Raw genomic sequence first — 18,396 nt, forward strand, 5'->3', positions numbered from 1 at the left:
GCTCCGGGGAAGTACTGGACGACAAAGGGTACTCTGTTGGTTGCGTCCCGTGTTAGTCTCCTGAGGAGGTCTATGCGATTTTTTGCTGTGGCCCGTCGGAACTGTCGATCGATGAGTCGAGCGTCATATCCCGTTCTTACTAGGGCGTCTTTCAGCGTCTGTAGGTGTCCATCGCGTTCCTCCTCGTCTGAGCAGACCCTGTGTATTCGCAGGGCCTGTCCATAGGGGATGGCCTCTTTGACGTGGTTAGGGTGGAAGCTGGAAAAGTGGAGCATCGTGAGGTTGTCCGTGGGCTTGCGGTAGAGTGAGGTGCTGAGGTGCCCGTCTTTGATGGAGATTCGTGTGTCCAAGAAAGAAACTGATTCTGAGGAGTAGTCCATGGTGAGCTTGATGGTGGGATGGAACTTGTTGATGTTATCGTGTAGTCTCTTTAGTGATTCCTTGCCGTGGGTCCATAGAAAGAAAATGTCGTCGATGTATCTGGTGTATAGTGTTGGTTGGAGGTCTTGTGCAGTGAAGAAGTCCTGCTCGAACTTGTGCATGAAAATGTTGGCGTATTGGGGTGCGAATTTGGTCCCCATGGCTGTTCCGTGTGTTTGGGTAAAGAACTGGTTATCGAAGGTGAAGACATTGTGATCCAGGATGAAGCGGATGAGTTGTAGGATGGCTTCCGGAGATTGGCTGTTGTTGGTGTTGAGTATTGATGCTGTCGCAGCGATGCCGTCATCGTGGGGGATACTGGTGTATAGTGCCGAGACGTCCATCGTGGTGAGAAGTGTTCCTGGTTCAACTGGTCCGTGGGTACTGAGTTTTTGTAGGAAGTCTGTAGTGTCACGACAGAAGCTGGGGGTTCCCTGTACGATGGGTTTCAGGATGCCCTCGATGTATCCAGAGAGGTTCTCACACAGGGTTCCGTTGCCTGATACGATGGGACGTCCGGGTGTGTTGGCTTTGTGTATCTTTGGGAGGCAGTAGAAGTCTCCCACGCGGGGATTACGTGGGATGAGAATGCGTAGGATGCTTTGAAGGTCTGGATCGAAGGTCTTGATCAGTTTGTTGAGCTGGTGGGTGTGTTCTTTGGTTGGATCTGCGGGTAACCGTCTGTAGTGTTCCTGGTTGTCCAGTTGTCGGTATGCTTCTTTGCAATAGTCTGTTCTGTTCTGTATGACTATGGCTCCTCCTTTGTCCGCTGGTTTGATGACGATGTTGCGGTTGGTCTTGAGAGCGTTGATGGCGTTGCGTTGTGCTCGGGTGACATTCTGGACTGTCTTCTGAGTGCGGCTGATGAATCTGGCATTGACGCATTTCCTGACAGCTTGAGCATACATGTCCAGCTGAGGGCAGCGACCCTCCGGAGGAGTCCAGTTTGACTCTTTCCTCTTCGGTTGCTGTACCGCGGATCCCTCTGTCTGCTGTTCCGGATCGTCGATTGTCTCATTGGGTTCGCTGCTGAAATCTTGGGGTTTGTGGTAGAATTCCCGGAGCCTCATTCTCCTGATGAATTCCTCTGTGTCCGCCGCGAGACTAGTGGGGTCCATTTTGGTAGTGGGGCAGAAATTGAGCCCTCGGCTGAGAACTTCGATTTCGTCTGGTTGAAGGGTGTGGTCGGATAAATTGACAATAGACTTCCCTGTGGTTGCAACCGTGGTACCAGGGGAAGCTTGGTCGTTGCTGGTGGTGATGCCGAGTTTCTCAAGCTTCCTGCTCTTGGTTTTCATGTAGGCAGCGTAGTTCCGTTGCCTCGTCTGTTTGGCGGTATAACGTAGCTGGTCTGCTGTGTCCTGAGTACAGGTTGAGAGTATGGACTCTATCTTGGTTTCGAGGTTGTGGCGTCTGCTGTAGAGTTGGTGTATGAGATGGTTGCGGAGTGTGCGAGAGGTACGGCGGCAGAGTCTCTCAGCGTAATCCGAGTTGTATGTGGACTTGAGTGGGTTCGTGATCTGGAGTCCTTTCGGGATCTTGTCTGCTTTCTTGCAGCTCTGTAAAAACTTGATGTCTGTGTCTAAATGCGCGATCTTCTTGGATATCCTTTCCACTGTGAGCCGGCAGTTTGTGGTGTCGATGGTAGTCATGATGTGGAGATGCCGGTGATGGACTGGGGTTGACAATTGTAAACAATTTTACAACACCAAGTTATAGTCCAGCAATTTTATTTTAAATTCACAAGCTTTCGGAGATTTTCTCCTTCCTCAGGCAAATGTTTCAAGATCTCCTTGAAGCCTACGCATTTATACATATTGAACAATAATAAATGGTGTTTACAGACTGCCCCTGCAACTGCCCGTTGCCAAGGCAATCACCGTGTTCAGACAGAGAGGTGTTACCTGCAGAACCTCCGAATACACATTCAATAAAAAAACAAACAGGGAAAAAAAAACAGAGAAAAAAAAAACACAGAGAGAGGCAGAAACATCCGGAAGGCAGAGAGAGCCAGCAAATGACCCATTATATTAAAAACAGATAACATTTGTTCGCTGATGGGGTAACGTGTAGCGTGACATGAACCCAAGATCCCGGTTGAGGCCGTCCTCATGGGTGCGGAACTTGGCTATCAATTTCTGCTCGACGATTTTGCGTTGTCGTGTGTCTCGAAGGCCGCCTTGGAGTACGCTTACCCGAAGGTCGGTGGATGAATGTCCATGACTGCTGAAGTGTTCCCCGACTGGGAGGGAACCCTCCTGTTTGGCGATTGTTGCGCGGTGTCCGTTCATCCGTTGTCGCAGCGTCTGCATGGTCTCGCCAATGTACCATGCTCTGGGGCATCCTTTCCTGCAACGTATGAGGTAGACAACGTTGGCTGAGTCACAGGAGTATGAACCATGCACCTGGTGGGTGGTGTCATCTCGTGTGATGGTGGTATCTGTGTCGATGATCTGGCATGTCTTGCAGAGGTTACCGTGGCAGGGTTGTGTGGCGTCGTGGACGCTGTTCTCTTGAAAGCTAGGTAGTTTGCTGCGAACGATGGTCTGTTTGAGGTTGGGTGGCTGTTTAAAGGCGAGTAGTGGAGGTGTGGGGATGGCCATAGCGAGGTGTTTGTCCTCATTGATGACATGTTGAAGGCTGCGGAGAACATGGCGTAGTTTCTCCGCTCCGGGGAAGTACTGGACGACAAAGGGTACTCTGTTGGTTGCGTCCCGTGTTAGTCTCCTGAGGAGGTCTATGCGATTTTTTGCTGTGGCCCGTCGGAACTGTCGATCGATGAGTCGAGCGTCATATCCCGTTCTTACTAGGGCGTCTTTCAGCGTCTGTAGGTGTCCATCGCGTTCCTCCTCGTCTGAGCAGACCCTGTGTATTCGCAGGGCCTGTCCATAGGGGATGGCCTCTTTGACGTGGTTAGGGTGGAAGCTGGAAAAGTGGAGCATCGTGAGGTTGTCCGTGGGCTTGCGGTAGAGTGAGGTGCTGAGGTGCCCGTCTTTGATGGAGATTCGTGTGTCCAAGAAAGAAACTGATTCTGAGGAGTAGTCCATGGTGAGCTTGATGGTGGGATGGAACTTGTTGATGTTATCGTGTAGTCTCTTTAGTGATTCCTTGCCGTGGGTCCATAGAAAGAAAATGTCGTCGATGTATCTGGTGTATAGTGTTGGTTGGAGGTCTTGTGCAGTGAAGAAGTCCTGCTCGAACTTGTGCATGAAAATGTTGGCGTATTGGGGTGCGAATTTGGTCCCCATGGCTGTTCCGTGTGTTTGGGTAAAGAACTGGTTATCGAAGGTGAAGACATTGTGATCCAGGATGAAGCGGATGAGTTGTAGGATGGCTTCCGGAGATTGGCTGTTGTTGGTGTTGAGTATTGATGCTGTCGCAGCGATGCCGTCATCGTGGGGGATACTGGTGTATAGTGCCGAGACGTCCATCGTGGTGAGAAGTGTTCCTGGTTCAACTGGTCCGTGGGTACTGAGTTTTTGTAGGAAGTCTGTAGTGTCACGACAGAAGCTGGGGGTTCCCTGTACGATGGGTTTCAGGATGCCCTCGATGTATCCAGAGAGGTTCTCACACAGGGTTCCGTTGCCTGATACGATGGGACGTCCGGGTGTGTTGGCTTTGTGTATCTTTGGGAGGCAGTAGAAGTCTCCCACGCGGGGATTACGTGGGATGAGAATGCGTAGGATGCTTTGAAGGTCTGGATCGAAGGTCTTGATCAGTTTGTTGAGCTGGTGGGTGTGTTCTTTGGTTGGATCTGCGGGTAACCGTCTGTAGTGTTCCTGGTTGTCCAGTTGTCGGTATGCTTCTTTGCAATAGTCTGTTCTGTTCTGTATGACTATGGCTCCTCCTTTGTCCGCTGGTTTGATGACGATGTTGCGGTTGGTCTTGAGAGCGTTGATGGCGTTGCGTTGTGCTCGGGTGACATTCTGGACTGTCTTCTGAGTGCGGCTGATGAATCTGGCATTGACGCATTTCCTGACAGCTTGAGCATACATGTCCAGCTGAGGGCAGCGACCCTCCGGAGGAGTCCAGTTTGACTCTTTCCTCTTCGGTTGCTGTACCGCGGATCCCTCTGTCTGCTGTTCCGGATCGTCGATTGTCTCATTGGGTTCGCTGCTGAAATCTTGGGGTTTGTGGTAGAATTCCCGGAGCCTCATTCTCCTGATGAATTCCTCTGTGTCCGCCGCGAGACTAGTGGGGTCCATTTTGGTAGTGGGGCAGAAATTGAGCCCTCGGCTGAGAACTTCGATTTCGTCTGGTTGAAGGGTGTGGTCGGATAAATTGACAATAGACTTCCCTGTGGTTGCAACCGTGGTACCAGGGGAAGCTTGGTCGTTGCTGGTGGTGATGCCGAGTTTCTCAAGCTTCCTGCTCTTGGTTTTCATGTAGGCAGCGTAGTTCCGTTGCCTCGTCTGTTTGGCGGTATAACGTAGCTGGTCTGCTGTGTCCTGAGTACAGGTTGAGAGTATGGACTCTATCTTGGTTTCGAGGTTGTGGCGTCTGCTGTAGAGTTGGTGTATGAGATGGTTGCGGAGTGTGCGAGAGGTACGGCGGCAGAGTCTCTCAGCGTAATCCGAGTTGTATGTGGACTTGAGTGGGTTCGTGATCTGGAGTCCTTTCGGGATCTTGTCTGCTTTCTTGCAGCTCTGTAAAAACTTGATGTCTGTGTCTAAATGCGCGATCTTCTTGGATATCCTTTCCACTGTGAGCCGGCAGTTTGTGGTGTCGATGGTAGTCATGATGTGGAGATGCCGGTGATGGACTGGGGTTGACAATTGTAAACAATTTTACAACACCAAGTTATAGTCCAGCAATTTTATTTTAAATTCACAAGCTTTCGGAGATTTTCTCCTTCCTCAGGCAAATGTTTCAAGATCTCCTTGAAGCCTACGCATTTATACATATTGAACAATAATAAATGGTGTTTACAGACTGCCCCTGCAACTGCCCGTTGCCAAGGCAATCACCGTGTTCAGACAGAGAGGTGTTACCTGCAGAACCTCCGAATACACATTCAATAAAAAAACAAACAGGGAAAAAAAAACAGAGAAAAAAAAAACACAGAGAGAGGCAGAAACATCCGGAAGGCAGAGAGAGCCAGCAAATGACCCATTATATTAAAAACAGATAACATTTGTTCGCTGGTGGGGTAACGTGTAGCGTGACATGAACCCAAGATCCCGGTTGAGGCCGTCCTCATGGGTGCGGAACTTGGCTATCAATTTCTGCTCGACGATTTTGCGTTGTCGTGTGTCTCGAAGGCCGCCTTGGAGTACGCTTACCCGAAGGTCGGTGGATGAATGTCCATGACTGCTGAAGTGTTCCCCGACTGGGAGGGAACCCTCCTGTTTGGCGATTGTTGCGCGGTGTCCGTTCATCCGTTGTCGCAGCGTCTGCATGGTCTCGCCAATGTACCATGCTCTGGGGCATCCTTTCCTGCAACGTATGAGGTAGACAACGTTGGCTGAGTCACAGGAGTATGAACCATGCACCTGGTGGGTGGTGTCATCTCGTGTGATGGTGGTATCTGTGTCGATGATCTGGCATGTCTTGCAGAGGTTACCGTGGCAGGGTTGTGTGGCGTCGTGGACGCTGTTCTCTTGAAAGCTAGGTAGTTTGCTGCGAACGATGGTCTGTTTGAGGTTGGGTGGCTGTTTAAAGGCGAGTAGTGGAGGTGTGGGGATGGCCATAGCGAGGTGTTTGTCCTCATTGATGACATGTTGAAGGCTGCGGAGAACATGGCGTAGTTTCTCCGCTCCGGGGAAGTACTGGACGACAAAGGGTACTCTGTTGGTTGCGTCCCGTGTTAGTCTCCTGAGGAGGTCTATGCGATTTTTTGCTGTGGCCCGTCGGAACTGTCGATCGATGAGTCGAGCGTCATATCCCGTTCTTACTAGGGCGTCTTTCAGCGTCTGTAGGTGTCCATCGCGTTCCTCCTCGTCTGAGCAGACCCTGTGTATTCGCAGGGCCTGTCCATAGGGGATGGCCTCTTTGACGTGGTTAGGGTGGAAGCTGGAAAAGTGGAGCATCGTGAGGTTGTCCGTGGGCTTGCGGTAGAGTGAGGTGCTGAGGTGCCCGTCTTTGATGGAGATTCGTGTGTCCAAGAAAGAAACTGATTCTGAGGAGTAGTCCATGGTGAGCTTGATGGTGGGATGGAACTTGTTGATGTTATCGTGTAGTCTCTTTAGTGATTCCTTGCCGTGGGTCCATAGAAAGAAAATGTCGTCGATGTATCTGGTGTATAGTGTTGGTTGGAGGTCTTGTGCAGTGAAGAAGTCCTGCTCGAACTTGTGCATGAAAATGTTGGCGTATTGGGGTGCGAATTTGGTCCCCATGGCTGTTCCGTGTGTTTGGGTAAAGAACTGGTTATCGAAGGTGAAGACATTGTGATCCAGGATGAAGCGGATGAGTTGTAGGATGGCTTCCGGAGATTGGCTGTTGTTGGTGTTGAGTATTGATGCTGTCGCAGCGATGCCGTCATCGTGGGGGATACTGGTGTATAGTGCCGAGACGTCCATCGTGGTGAGAAGTGTTCCTGGTTCAACTGGTCCGTGGGTACTGAGTTTTTGTAGGAAGTCTGTAGTGTCACGACAGAAGCTGGGGGTTCCCTGTACGATGGGTTTCAGGATGCCCCCGATGTATCCAGAGAGGTTCTCACACAGGGTTCCGTTGCCTGATACGATGGGACGTCCGGGTGTGTTGGCTTTGTGTATCTTTGGGAGGCAGTAGAAGTCTCCCACGCGGGGATTACGTGGGATGAGAATGCGTAGGATGCTTTGAAGGTCTGGATCGAAGGTCTTGATCAGTTTGTTGAGCTGGTGGGTGTGTTCTTTGGTTGGATCTGCGGGTAACCGTCTGTAGTGTTCCTGGTTGTCCAGTTGTCGGTATGCTTCTTTGCAATAGTCTGTTCTGTTCTGTATGACTATGGCTCCTCCTTTGTCCGCTGGTTTGATGACGATGTTGCGGTTGGTCTTGAGAGCGTTGATGGCGTTGCGTTGTGCTCGGGTGACATTCTGGACTGTCTTCTGAGTGCGGCTGATGAATCTGGCATTGACGCATTTCCTGACAGCTTGAGCATACATGTCCAGCTGAGGGCAGCGACCCTCCGGAGGAGTCCAGTTTGACTCTTTCCTCTTCGGTTGCTGTACCGCGGATCCCTCTGTCTGCTGTTCCGGATCGTCGATTGTCTCATTGGGTTCGCTGCTGAAATCTTGGGGTTTGTGGTAGAATTCCCGGAGCCTCATTCTCCTGATGAATTCCTCTGTGTCCGCCGCGAGACTAGTGGGGTCCATTTTGGTAGTGGGGCAGAAATTGAGCCCTCGGCTGAGAACTTCGATTTCGTCTGGTTGAAGGGTGTGGTCGGATAAATTGACAATAGACTTCCCTGTGGTTGCAACCGTGGTACCAGGGGAAGCTTGGTCGTTGCTGGTGGTGATGCCGAGTTTCTCAAGCTTCCTGCTCTTGGTTTTCATGTAGGCAGCGTAGTTCCGTTGCCTCGTCTGTTTGGCGGTATAACGTAGCTGGTCTGCTGTGTCCTGAGTACAGGTTGAGAGTATGGACTCTATCTTGGTTTCGAGGTTGTGGCGTCTGCTGTAGAGTTGGTGTATGAGATGGTTGCGGAGTGTGCGAGAGGTACGGCGGCAGAGTCTCTCAGCGTAATCCGAGTTGTATGTGGACTTGAGTGGGTTCGTGATCTGGAGTCCTTTCGGGATCTTGTCTGCTTTCTTGCAGCTCTGTAAAAACTTGATGTCTGTGTCTAAATGCGCGATCTTCTTGGATATCCTTTCCACTGTGAGCCGGCAGTTTGTGGTGTCGATGGTAGTCATGATGTGGAGATGCCGGTGATGGACTGGGGTTGACAATTGTAAACAATTTTACAACACCAAGTTATAGTCCAGCAATTTTATTTTAAATTCACAAGCTTTCGGAGATTTTCTCCTTCCTCAGGCAAATGTTTCAAGATCTCCTTGAAGCCTACGCATTTATACATATTGAACAATAATAAATGGTGTTTACAGACTGCCCCTGCAACTGCCCGTTGCCAAGGCAATCACCGTGTTCAGACAGAGAGGTGTTACCTGCAGAACCTCCGAATACACATTCAATAAAAAAACAAACAGGGAAAAAAAAACAGAGAAAAAAAAAACACAGAGAGAGGCAGAAACATCCGGAAGGCAGAGAGAGCCAGCAAATGACCCATTATATTAAAAACAGATAACATTTGTTCGCTGGTGGGGTAACGTGTAGCGTGACATGAACCCAAGATCCCGGTTGAGGCCGTCCTCATGGGTGCGGAACTTGGCTATCAATTTCTGCTCGACGATTTTGCGTTGTCGTGTGTCTCGAAGGCCATTATTTACAGTAAAGTATTGAGTGGGAGGTTGGTATAATCCATGTCCGGGGCATACTTGACCTGTGAAATACTGAATTTTGATCATAATAAAGTGCGTTTGGATTAATAGGGGATACGATTTAACTACACTGGGCTGGATTGTTGTTTTTAAATCATTCATTAACTCTCTCTCTCTCTCTGTAAACACTCTGAGGCAGTGAAACTGTCTCTGACAAACTGTTCAAAGAAATAAATACATCAGACATGGACAATAAATAAAACCCTGGGCTAGAAATGAGCCCTCGCCGCCCCCCCACCACCCCCCCCCCCCTCCAACCCCCCGCCCCCACAACAGAGCAGAGGGAAGGAAGAAATCGACACACACTCGAGATCTGGATCTGTTCTGTCTTTGCAGCAGGTTCTGTTTAGCTTTCGTTTTTTAAATTTAATCGCCGGGCATTGTGGGATGTGTTAGGAGACCCTGAGACACACGGGGCACCTGGTCCCATAACATAACTCATGTATATACAGTCATATTAGTCCCTTATTCTTCCTCTCTCTTACTTATAGATTTAGATACTGGTGAAAGATATCAAAATATTCATGTATATACATTTATATTATTCCCTGGAGCAAATCGTTCCCTTTTACCTGCTGTGTACTGCACATGTATAGGAGCTGATACTTAGACAGACACGGACACGTGTCTCCTGATTGTACAGCCTGTGTGTGTCTGTGGAAGGAGTGTGCCCCATGTCCACACTTTGCTCCTTCCAGCCCCTCTGTGTGGGTGTTGGGGGTGAGCTGTGTCTGGAATCGATCTCTTTCACTGGGGTCTGTTCTTTGCCCCCGAGCCCTATGAAAGGGGCTCGACTGACTTTTTCTGGGTCAGTGGGGAAAGTGGGATCAGTGTTTATAACAGTTTCAAACTGCAGTAATATTCCATACAAGGATTTAAGAAAGAGGAAAGGTTTCAAATCAGCAACAAAAAAAGCGTTTGAGGGATGTGAGAGGTTCAACCTTTCAATTCTGGTGTCATCCATCTAATTTTTTTTGCACCTTCTCCAGAGCTTCTATATCCTTCGTATGCTATGGAGGCCAGAACCGTTGACAGTACTCCAAGTGTGGTCTAACCAAGATTCAGTGCAAGTTTAACATAATTTCACCTTGTTTCAATTCTATTCCTTAATCTTCTCTACTCGATAGAATACAAGCCTAGTCTTTGCAACCTGTCCTCATAATTTGTACATTTCACGACCTCAGAACGTCCCAAGGCACTTTACAGCGAATGAAGTGCTTTGTAAAAGTCGTCACTGTTGTAATGGAGGGAAACACGGCAGCCAAATTGCACAATAAGATCCCACAAACAGCAACATAATAATGACCAGATCACTGTCCATTGTACAATCCCATCTCCTGAAAAAAAACCAGGGAATTTCAAAATAGCGCAATGTCTGAATGGGAAACAACTTTTGATCTCAGATCCAAACACAATTTTAAACAGTCAAATCTTTAAGGTTGAGGAACGAAGTTTACCTAACAGATTTGCAGCACTTAATCGAACTTTTAATACATAAAATGCAACTGAAATGTGATTTGTTGTTATTTTAAACGGTGAAACTGAAATATTTCAGCGTACTTTTCAATAAAGAAGAAATGAGAGGGACAACAGAGAGTGGAAGAAAGAAATAGAGAGGGAGAGAAACAGGGTGAGATATAGGAGCAAGAGAGAGGAGCCAGAGATAGGGAAAGAGGGAAAGAGAGAGAGAGAGCGAGAGAAACAAGGACTCCGTGTCAGCTCCTGTACAGGTACAGCACATAGTGGCCTAAAGGGTATGTATGATTCAATCCTGTCTGATAATGTACGGCCCGTGTGCATCTCAGTGTCAGCTCCCGTACATGTACAGTGCACAATGGGTAAATGGGAATGAATCACTCCTGTCTGGTAATGTATGGCCCACGTGTGCTTCAGTGTCAGCTCCTGAACTTGCATCAGGAAAGATTGAGCAGGCTGGGGCTCTTTTCTCTAGAAAAGGGAAGACTGAGGGGTGAAATAATAGAGGTCTTTAAGATTATTAAAGATTTTGATAGGGTAGACATAGTGAAGATATTTTCACTTGCATGGTAGACCAGGGGCCATAAATATAAGATAGTTACTAATAAATCCAATAGTGAATTCAAGAGAAACTTTTTTACCCGGAGAGTGGTTTGAAAGTGAAACTCGCTACCACAAGGAGGAATTGCGGCTTCCAGCATTGATGCATTTAAGGGGAAGCTAGATAAACACAGCAGGGCGTAAGGAAGGGAAGGGTATGCTGATAGGGTTAGATGAAGAAGGAGGGAGGAGGTGCATATGCAATATATATACAGGCATGGACCTGTTGGGCCGAATGGCCTGTTTCTGTGCTGTACATTCTACTTAATTCTATGCAAATGTAAATGGAAACGATTCACTCCTTCCCATACTGTACAACTCGTGTGTGTCTCATTATCAGCTTCTTTGCATGTACAGTACACAGTGAGTACAAGGGAATGATTCACGCCCGTCTGGTACTGTACCGCCCTTGTGTGTCTCAGTGTCAGTTCCTGTACACGTACAACATACAGCAAGTAAAATAAGTGATTCACACCCGTCTGGAACAGTACAGTCCGTGTGTCAGTGTCAGTTCCTGTACATGCATAATACACAGTGGGTAAAAGGGAATGATTCACTCCCGTCTGGTACTGTACGGCCCGTGTGTGCCACAGTGTCAGTTCATATACAGGTACAGCACACAGCAGGTAAAAGGGAACGATTCACTCCTTAATATTACTGTACGGCCCGTGTGTGTCTCAATGTCAGCTCCTGTACATGTACAGTACACAGCACGTGTGAGATGAATGAGGAGGTCACCAGTGGGTTTCCTGTAGTTGCATGGGGAACTTTTCAGGGCTATGGGGCAAGAGCAGAGGAGGGCGACGAATTGGATAGTACTTTCAAAGGGCCAGCACAAGCACGATGGGTCGAACTGCGTACTCTGTGCTCTAGATTCGATCATTTTATGTGTGGAGCTGGGGGGAGGGGGCAGTGGGATGCGGGGGGTGGGGGCGGGTCTATGGTATTTAAACCCAAGAATGATAAGTTTAAATATAAGGCGATGGGGAACTGGGAGCCAGTGAGAGTCATTGAGGCCGAGAAGGTCCTGGTGCGGGTCGGAAGGTGGAGGATGGGTGGTCGGCCAGGAGTGAACTGGAGGAATGGAGTCTGGAGGGGACAGAGGCATTGATGAAAGTTTCAATGGCAATAGGCTGAGGAAGGAATGAAGGCGGGTGAGGGAAGCACGGGGTCTTTGTGATGGAGGTCAAATCGGGTCATGAGCTCTGCTCGGGGTTACACGGGACCAGTTTTATTGGAGCCATGAATCAAATTTAGTAAAAACGCGGAAACATCTGCAGTAATACAATGGAGAGAGAAATGGCAATGAAGCGCGTTCAGTGTCCGACCCCAAATATCACCCACAGTCATTTCTCGGCTGTAATTCTCAACCTGCCCTTTAACTGTCCTTTTGTAAGATTATACTGTCACCTGCGAAATCTGTATCAAATATATCGTTTTGGCAATGTACTTTTTGTATTAATTAAATTTATATTTGATGATTGTTAACCAATGTATTGCCGTAATCATACGTGTACTTGGACTCATTGTACAACCTATTTTTGGGACATGTACCTTCTTCTGTCCTTGTATGAACGCAATTTTCACTTTTATATTAAATAAGCAAGTATATAGTAATTAACCACACAACTTAGAATCTGCCAAGCTTTGTAAAAAGTATGAAATCGCCAGCACGGCACATAACCTGTCACCATAGCTACGCAGACATGTCCACGAGGCTGGAACCTAACGTTCCATATGAAACAATGGAGACTTAGATTTCCAAGCCTGGGGCCCAGACAGGAGTGGAAGATAACAGACGGTGCTAAAATTGGCTTTTAGAAAAACACCACCAGATAAAGTGAGGGTCCAGTCCCGAGGGAATGGTGGTAACTGGTGATTGGTCAATTCAAGGGGCATGGCATGGTGGTAGGAGTGGCAACTCCATCACCCCCTGTCCATCCGAGAAAGAGAGAAGGATACTCGACGCTCTATTGGCCATCTCGCCCTTTTGAGAGACCCCAATTGTGTAAACCCCTCTGCCAATAATAGGCTCACCCTCAAAAGTGGCATGAAAGAGACAACCCTTGCGAGTGTCAGGTTATAGAGGACACAGACGTGAGTAACCGTTGACCCTGGATCGAAAGTAGGCATCCTTAAGGAAGGAAGTGTCTGGATCCAAAATGGTCAGAGGCCAACGAAACAGGGACCGACAGGGAGCCTTGTCTTGGAGAACAGGAAAGCCTCAGAGAGGGTAGAAAGGGAACCTTGTCTCGAGGGAAATGAAGACCCCAACCGTAGACAGAGGAAGCCTCGACGGGGAAGGACAACGATATTAGCGGAAGAGACCACTGGGGGGATGACCGTCATGAGTCCTGTGCGAAGTAAGCACACTCTCGACACAGGACGGGTGATATAACTCTAGTTCTGTATTTACTAACTATTGCTTAAGCACGCATAGTGCTGAACCTTCTGAGAAACATAATAAAACTCCACTGTACCATAATCGTGTTAGAAATACCCTACACAGATGTTCAAAGTCCATATTTTAACTGGGAAACTGCAGGAAAAGAGCGAAACGGGTCTGTTTGTGTTCCTGGAATCAGTGTGCAGGCGGTGAAATCGGTATAAATCGGCAAGAGTGAACATGGTCAATACAATTATATGAAAATTGTAAATGAAGCCGCTCATTATTGTTGGATCAGTCGTGTATGAGCACAGCTTGTAACTTTATTCCTGAGATAGATCTGATTCAGGTGGTTTTCTGAACTTTGGGATGTTTGTGATATATCCACGTCATTATTTACATCGGAGTCAAAGCTGCTGATGTAATGTGGTTGTTCAAATGACTGTAATTAATAGCAATAATCAGGTGTATAACCGTGTCAGTGGAGATTTATCCCCTGTATAAATCAGGGATTGTTGGAATGAATCACCTCATAGTGCCTTCCAGAGCTGTGGTTTTCAAGCCAAAATAAGTCACGGCTTCTCGCAGAAATGCATTATTCAGTAATTCGTCAGATAAAACACATTTATTATCCTGTTCTTGCAGCCGTTGGAGTTTCGGGTAAGTCGATGTTAACTGTGCTGCTGTACATGGTATTTTATTTCTCCCATCATGCTTTACACAGCCGGCAGTTCTTGTATTCGATCAGTCGATGGAATGTCCTGTCTCTGCTCTTTTCGTCTTGTAGCAGCTGCATTTTATCCGTTATAATTCAACCCTAGCATTGTTACTGGGTTATTCTCTGTACTGAAAATATTGTTGAATAATGGTATGTTCTTAACATTTAAACATGTGCTCTAGGAGGAGCTTCATTATATCTGTAATGTACTTTGTAATCCAACTCTGGCATTGTTATCAGATTATTCTATGCACTGAAAGTACTGGAGTCAGGTGTCTGGTCTAAGAGCTAGTATCAGACCATCAGGAGCTGTAAGCAGTTTCATGGTGTGGAACTAACCAGTCCTGGAATATTGTTTCATCAATGAGTTTTCAGTGATTGTTAATGAGACAGTTCACTGTTTCATTGTTACTAAGAGACAGCGCAATGTCCTCCCTCCACAATAAAATGGCTCAGTTTAACTGGGATTTTCATGTATTTATTGGTTATCACTGTTGTAAAAGATTATTTCATTGTGTGTGTATCTGTCGCGGCTTCAGATGTCTGGCTAATGAACAAAGTTTGCTGCTGATTCTTTCAAATATCCTTCTCTGATTGACTGTGGATGAATTGACTGTAAAATGCAATATTTTGAGGTTTTGTTCTGTTAGTTTGCACTTTTTCTGTTGGAATCAGGAGCCATTCCATTTATTTGTAGATTATCAGCAGCAGATGTGATTTTGGCGTTTTTTTAATTGGTCAATGCCGCCATCTAAAGCTGTACTTTATAATTGCAGGAGAATGAATTTCAATTATTGTGAGATGTGTCTGGAAGCTGCATTCGGTTCTGTTTATTCTATGCATTGTAGGTGAAGTGAACAGTGTCGGTGAACAGGTGGAGACTTGGATGATCTGTAGCAACATTAAACTATTCACAGAGGCTTCACCATTTAATAAACTGCCACGGAGAATAGAATCGTTCGAACACGGGGCTGGTGAACAGAATGCAGGCTCAAGATGTTAGGATTGAATCGGATGTGAAAACTGGCATTGAGAAAGAGAGCAGAGAGACAGAGAGATACGGGGGCGGGGGGGGGGGGGGGGGGGGGGTGGGGAGAGACCGAGAGAAAGCAGCAGCGGAGTGAACAATTAATCGGAATGAGCTGCTGAAACTCCCAGTACAATTATGAAGCAGAATTGTAACTTGAAGGTTTTATTAGGATAATTTCAGATTGTGAGAGTTTTATTGTACTCTCTCCTGGTGTGTTTATCGCTTTCAGGTCCTCAATCTGTTTAGATCAATGTTCCTTTCAATAATTCACTGACTGAATAAATAAACATAATTGAAATATATTTAAAGAATAGACTCAGTCATTTCTTGACCGTTATGACCTATTAAGATACTGCATTCTAAAAGCTATGTGTCAGCTTAATCCAATAAAAAACGAGGCTGATTTAGTGAATACATTTTAATTTAATTTTAATCGAATATGCAAAGTTAACTTATTGAAAGCAACATCTACCCAACGAGTAGTTCCCTGACACCAATAAGGACAGAATTCAATGGTTGAATTTATTGATTGGATTGTGTTAGTGGAGCCTATAGATTAGATTCCCTCTAACATTCTGCTGCAGTCTCTCCCTATGAATTCCAGCCTCTCCTCCCCCTGCATTGAATCCTCTGTCTCCTCACCCGTTGCCTCCGTATATCCGCTTTCCCAAACCACACGTTCCTGACTCCCCTCCAGCTCCCACATGTCCTTTTCATTGTTCCCCTCCCAATTTCACTCAATTGCTCGATCTCCAGCTGCCTTTCCCCGTTCAGTGCCAGTCCCTGTCGGCTATCTTAACCCAGAGCAACAAATCAGCTGCACCTACCCCTGTCCTCTCACATTCTCGACACTTCGCCCTCTTCCCCGTCCGTCTGGAGCCCAAACCCATCTTTAATTCGCTGCATTCCCGCTCAGTAAAGCCCCTTCTCCTTCCCCACCATCACTGCGCCCACACTCAGACCTTCCACTGGGTCACGTGCTCACTTTATTAACTTTCTGTATCGTTTTCCCAATTCATTATTGATCATTGTGTTTAAAAACATCTTTCTGCCCGAAAGCGCTGCCCAGGTCAATGAATCATTTTCAACCGTTTGATGCAGCAACAAAGCTGGAAATTTCACCCCAGATCCTCTGAAACTGCTGCTTTGGCTCCAGGTCTGATTAGTAATTTCTCTGCTCCCTTTTCTCTCTCTTACAGTTAACTTGGTGGCAATTGTGATCCTGTCGAGAGGAAAGTTCGGACTCTCCAAATGTATCACTCGCTACATGGTAGGAATGGCATTGGCCGATCTCGTAGTTGTTATCCCTGATCCGATATTGAGGCGGATTCGTGTGATTTATTTCCCAATTTCATTCCTGGATATTACTCCCGTGTGTAGTCTCGTTACCTTCCTCGTTTTTGCAACCACGGTGGTTTCTGTCTGGCTCACAGTCGCTTTCACCTTTGATCGATTTGTGGCCATTTGTTGTGAGAAGCTGAAAACAAAATATTGCACCGAGAAAACGGCGGCTGTGGTTCTGGGAACAGTGAGTGTGCTGAGCTGTTTGGAGAGTCTCCCCTGGTACTTCATAATTGAACCTAAATATATTATTGATAATGTTCCCTGGTTTTGTGTGAGTAAACCGAGCTTCAATACTTCTACCGCATGGGTCGCATTTGACATGATTCACCTCATTTTAACCCCTTGTGTCCCGGTCTTTCTGATTTTGCTGCTCAATGTTCTGACGGTCAGACGTATTTTAGTGTCCAGTCGAGTCCGCAGAGGACTCCGGGGCAGAAGCAATGGAGAGAATCACAAGGATCCAGAGATGGAGAACCGAAAGAAATCCATCATTTTACTCTTCAGTATATCGGGCTGTTTTATATTGTTATGGATGACACAGGTTGTATTTTATATCTATCAGCGAATTACAAACAGTTATTATTATTACTCCCCCACTGACCCTCTTTATATCACGGAATCCACTGCAGGAATGCTGCAACTCCTCAGTTCCTGCACAAACACGTGTATTTATGTTCTGACCCACACTAAATTCAGAGTGGAGCTGAAGAACGCGGTGAAATACCCACTGATTCTAATTGTTAAATTAGTAAAATTATAGAAAGAGCTGAAGGTTTTCAAGCACAAGAACTAAATCCCATTTCATATTCTGTGCCCACATTTCCCAATGGACGGAAAGTTAATTTTATATTAGCAGAACCGACACCTCAAATGATCTTAAACCTGATTCTGATATTATGTTTTGTAAATAATCTGACCTATTGTGGCAGGGCTTGTTCTGCAGATGACACATGGATTGTTGCTCAAAAAGGCGACACTAAAGAGCTCAGCTGGCCCTCAAATACATGGCCGCCCTGTATCTACTGCAAAATGTGCAAACCTGGCAACTATAGTCACTGCTGAGTGTCTGATCAGAATGGGTGCACTCTACAGAAATGGAGAGACAAAATTTCAGAGATGGACAGACACACAGGCAGACAAACGACAGGGTTACGTTATGGGACCAGGAAACACTGAGACACAAGGGGCACATGGGGAGGGGGTGACAGGTTGCGAGTGGACCTCTGGGTTAGGTTATTGGACCAGGAGAGTCTGAGAAACATGGCACAAACGGAAAAGGTGAGACAGGCTGTGAGGAGGATCCCTGCGTTACGTTATTGGGCAATGAGTGCCTGAGACACATAGGGCACAGGGAGAGCGGGAGACAGGATTTGGGGGGGGACCCCTTTTTACGTTATGAGAGCAGTGACACTGCGACACACACACACACACACACACATACACACAATGTCCAGTCAGGAGACACGTGTCCCGTGTACACACTTTGATGTTCATTTGAACTGAGCTGTGCCACAAATGAACATGGGACTAAAATATCAACTTCAATTCAGTTTGTTCCAGAGCTTCACAATTTTGATTCAAGACACCTTGTCAGAAGCAGATGGAATGAGTGAAAGTGAAAGAGGGTGATAGAGAGAGAGAGACAGAGAGAGAATGAGACAGAGAGACAGAGGGAAACAGAGACATTGGGACAGATACAGACACAGAGAGAAATAATGTGGTAGAGAGGGTTTTTGAGGGTAGATTGAAAAGGAGAAGTTAAAATATGGAGGTCGAGTTTTCATTTGTTTACACCAGTGATATCAGTTCAATCCGGGCGGAATTGGCCAAACCAGGGAAAAGATGGGGGGGATTTTAAACTTCAGTGAGTTGCACCCAAAACCACTTAGGTTGGTATTTTCAGTCATCTTTTATGCTCGTTGAACAATCAATTGTCCCGGATCAGGGCTTGCCCACAGAACTGATCAGGTCCCCAGGTCGACATTGCGAGATTCCGCTGATTGCGCTGGTT

General features: G+C 46.9%; 2 pseudogenes; one reads left to right on the forward strand and one right to left on the reverse strand.

The window, feature by feature from the left end:
* Window positions 1-18,396, reverse strand: part of LOC137312413 (zinc finger protein 271-like) — a 206,046-nt pseudogene that overhangs the window by 108,511 nt on the left and 79,139 nt on the right.
* LOC137312467 (probable G-protein coupled receptor 139) lies at window positions 13,884-17,178 on the forward strand (annotated as a pseudogene).

The sequence above is a fragment of the Heptranchias perlo genome, unplaced genomic scaffold, assembly GCF_035084215.1.
Source record: "Heptranchias perlo isolate sHepPer1 unplaced genomic scaffold, sHepPer1.hap1 HAP1_SCAFFOLD_43, whole genome shotgun sequence".
Classification (NCBI taxonomy): domain Eukaryota; kingdom Metazoa; phylum Chordata; class Chondrichthyes; order Hexanchiformes; family Hexanchidae; genus Heptranchias; species Heptranchias perlo.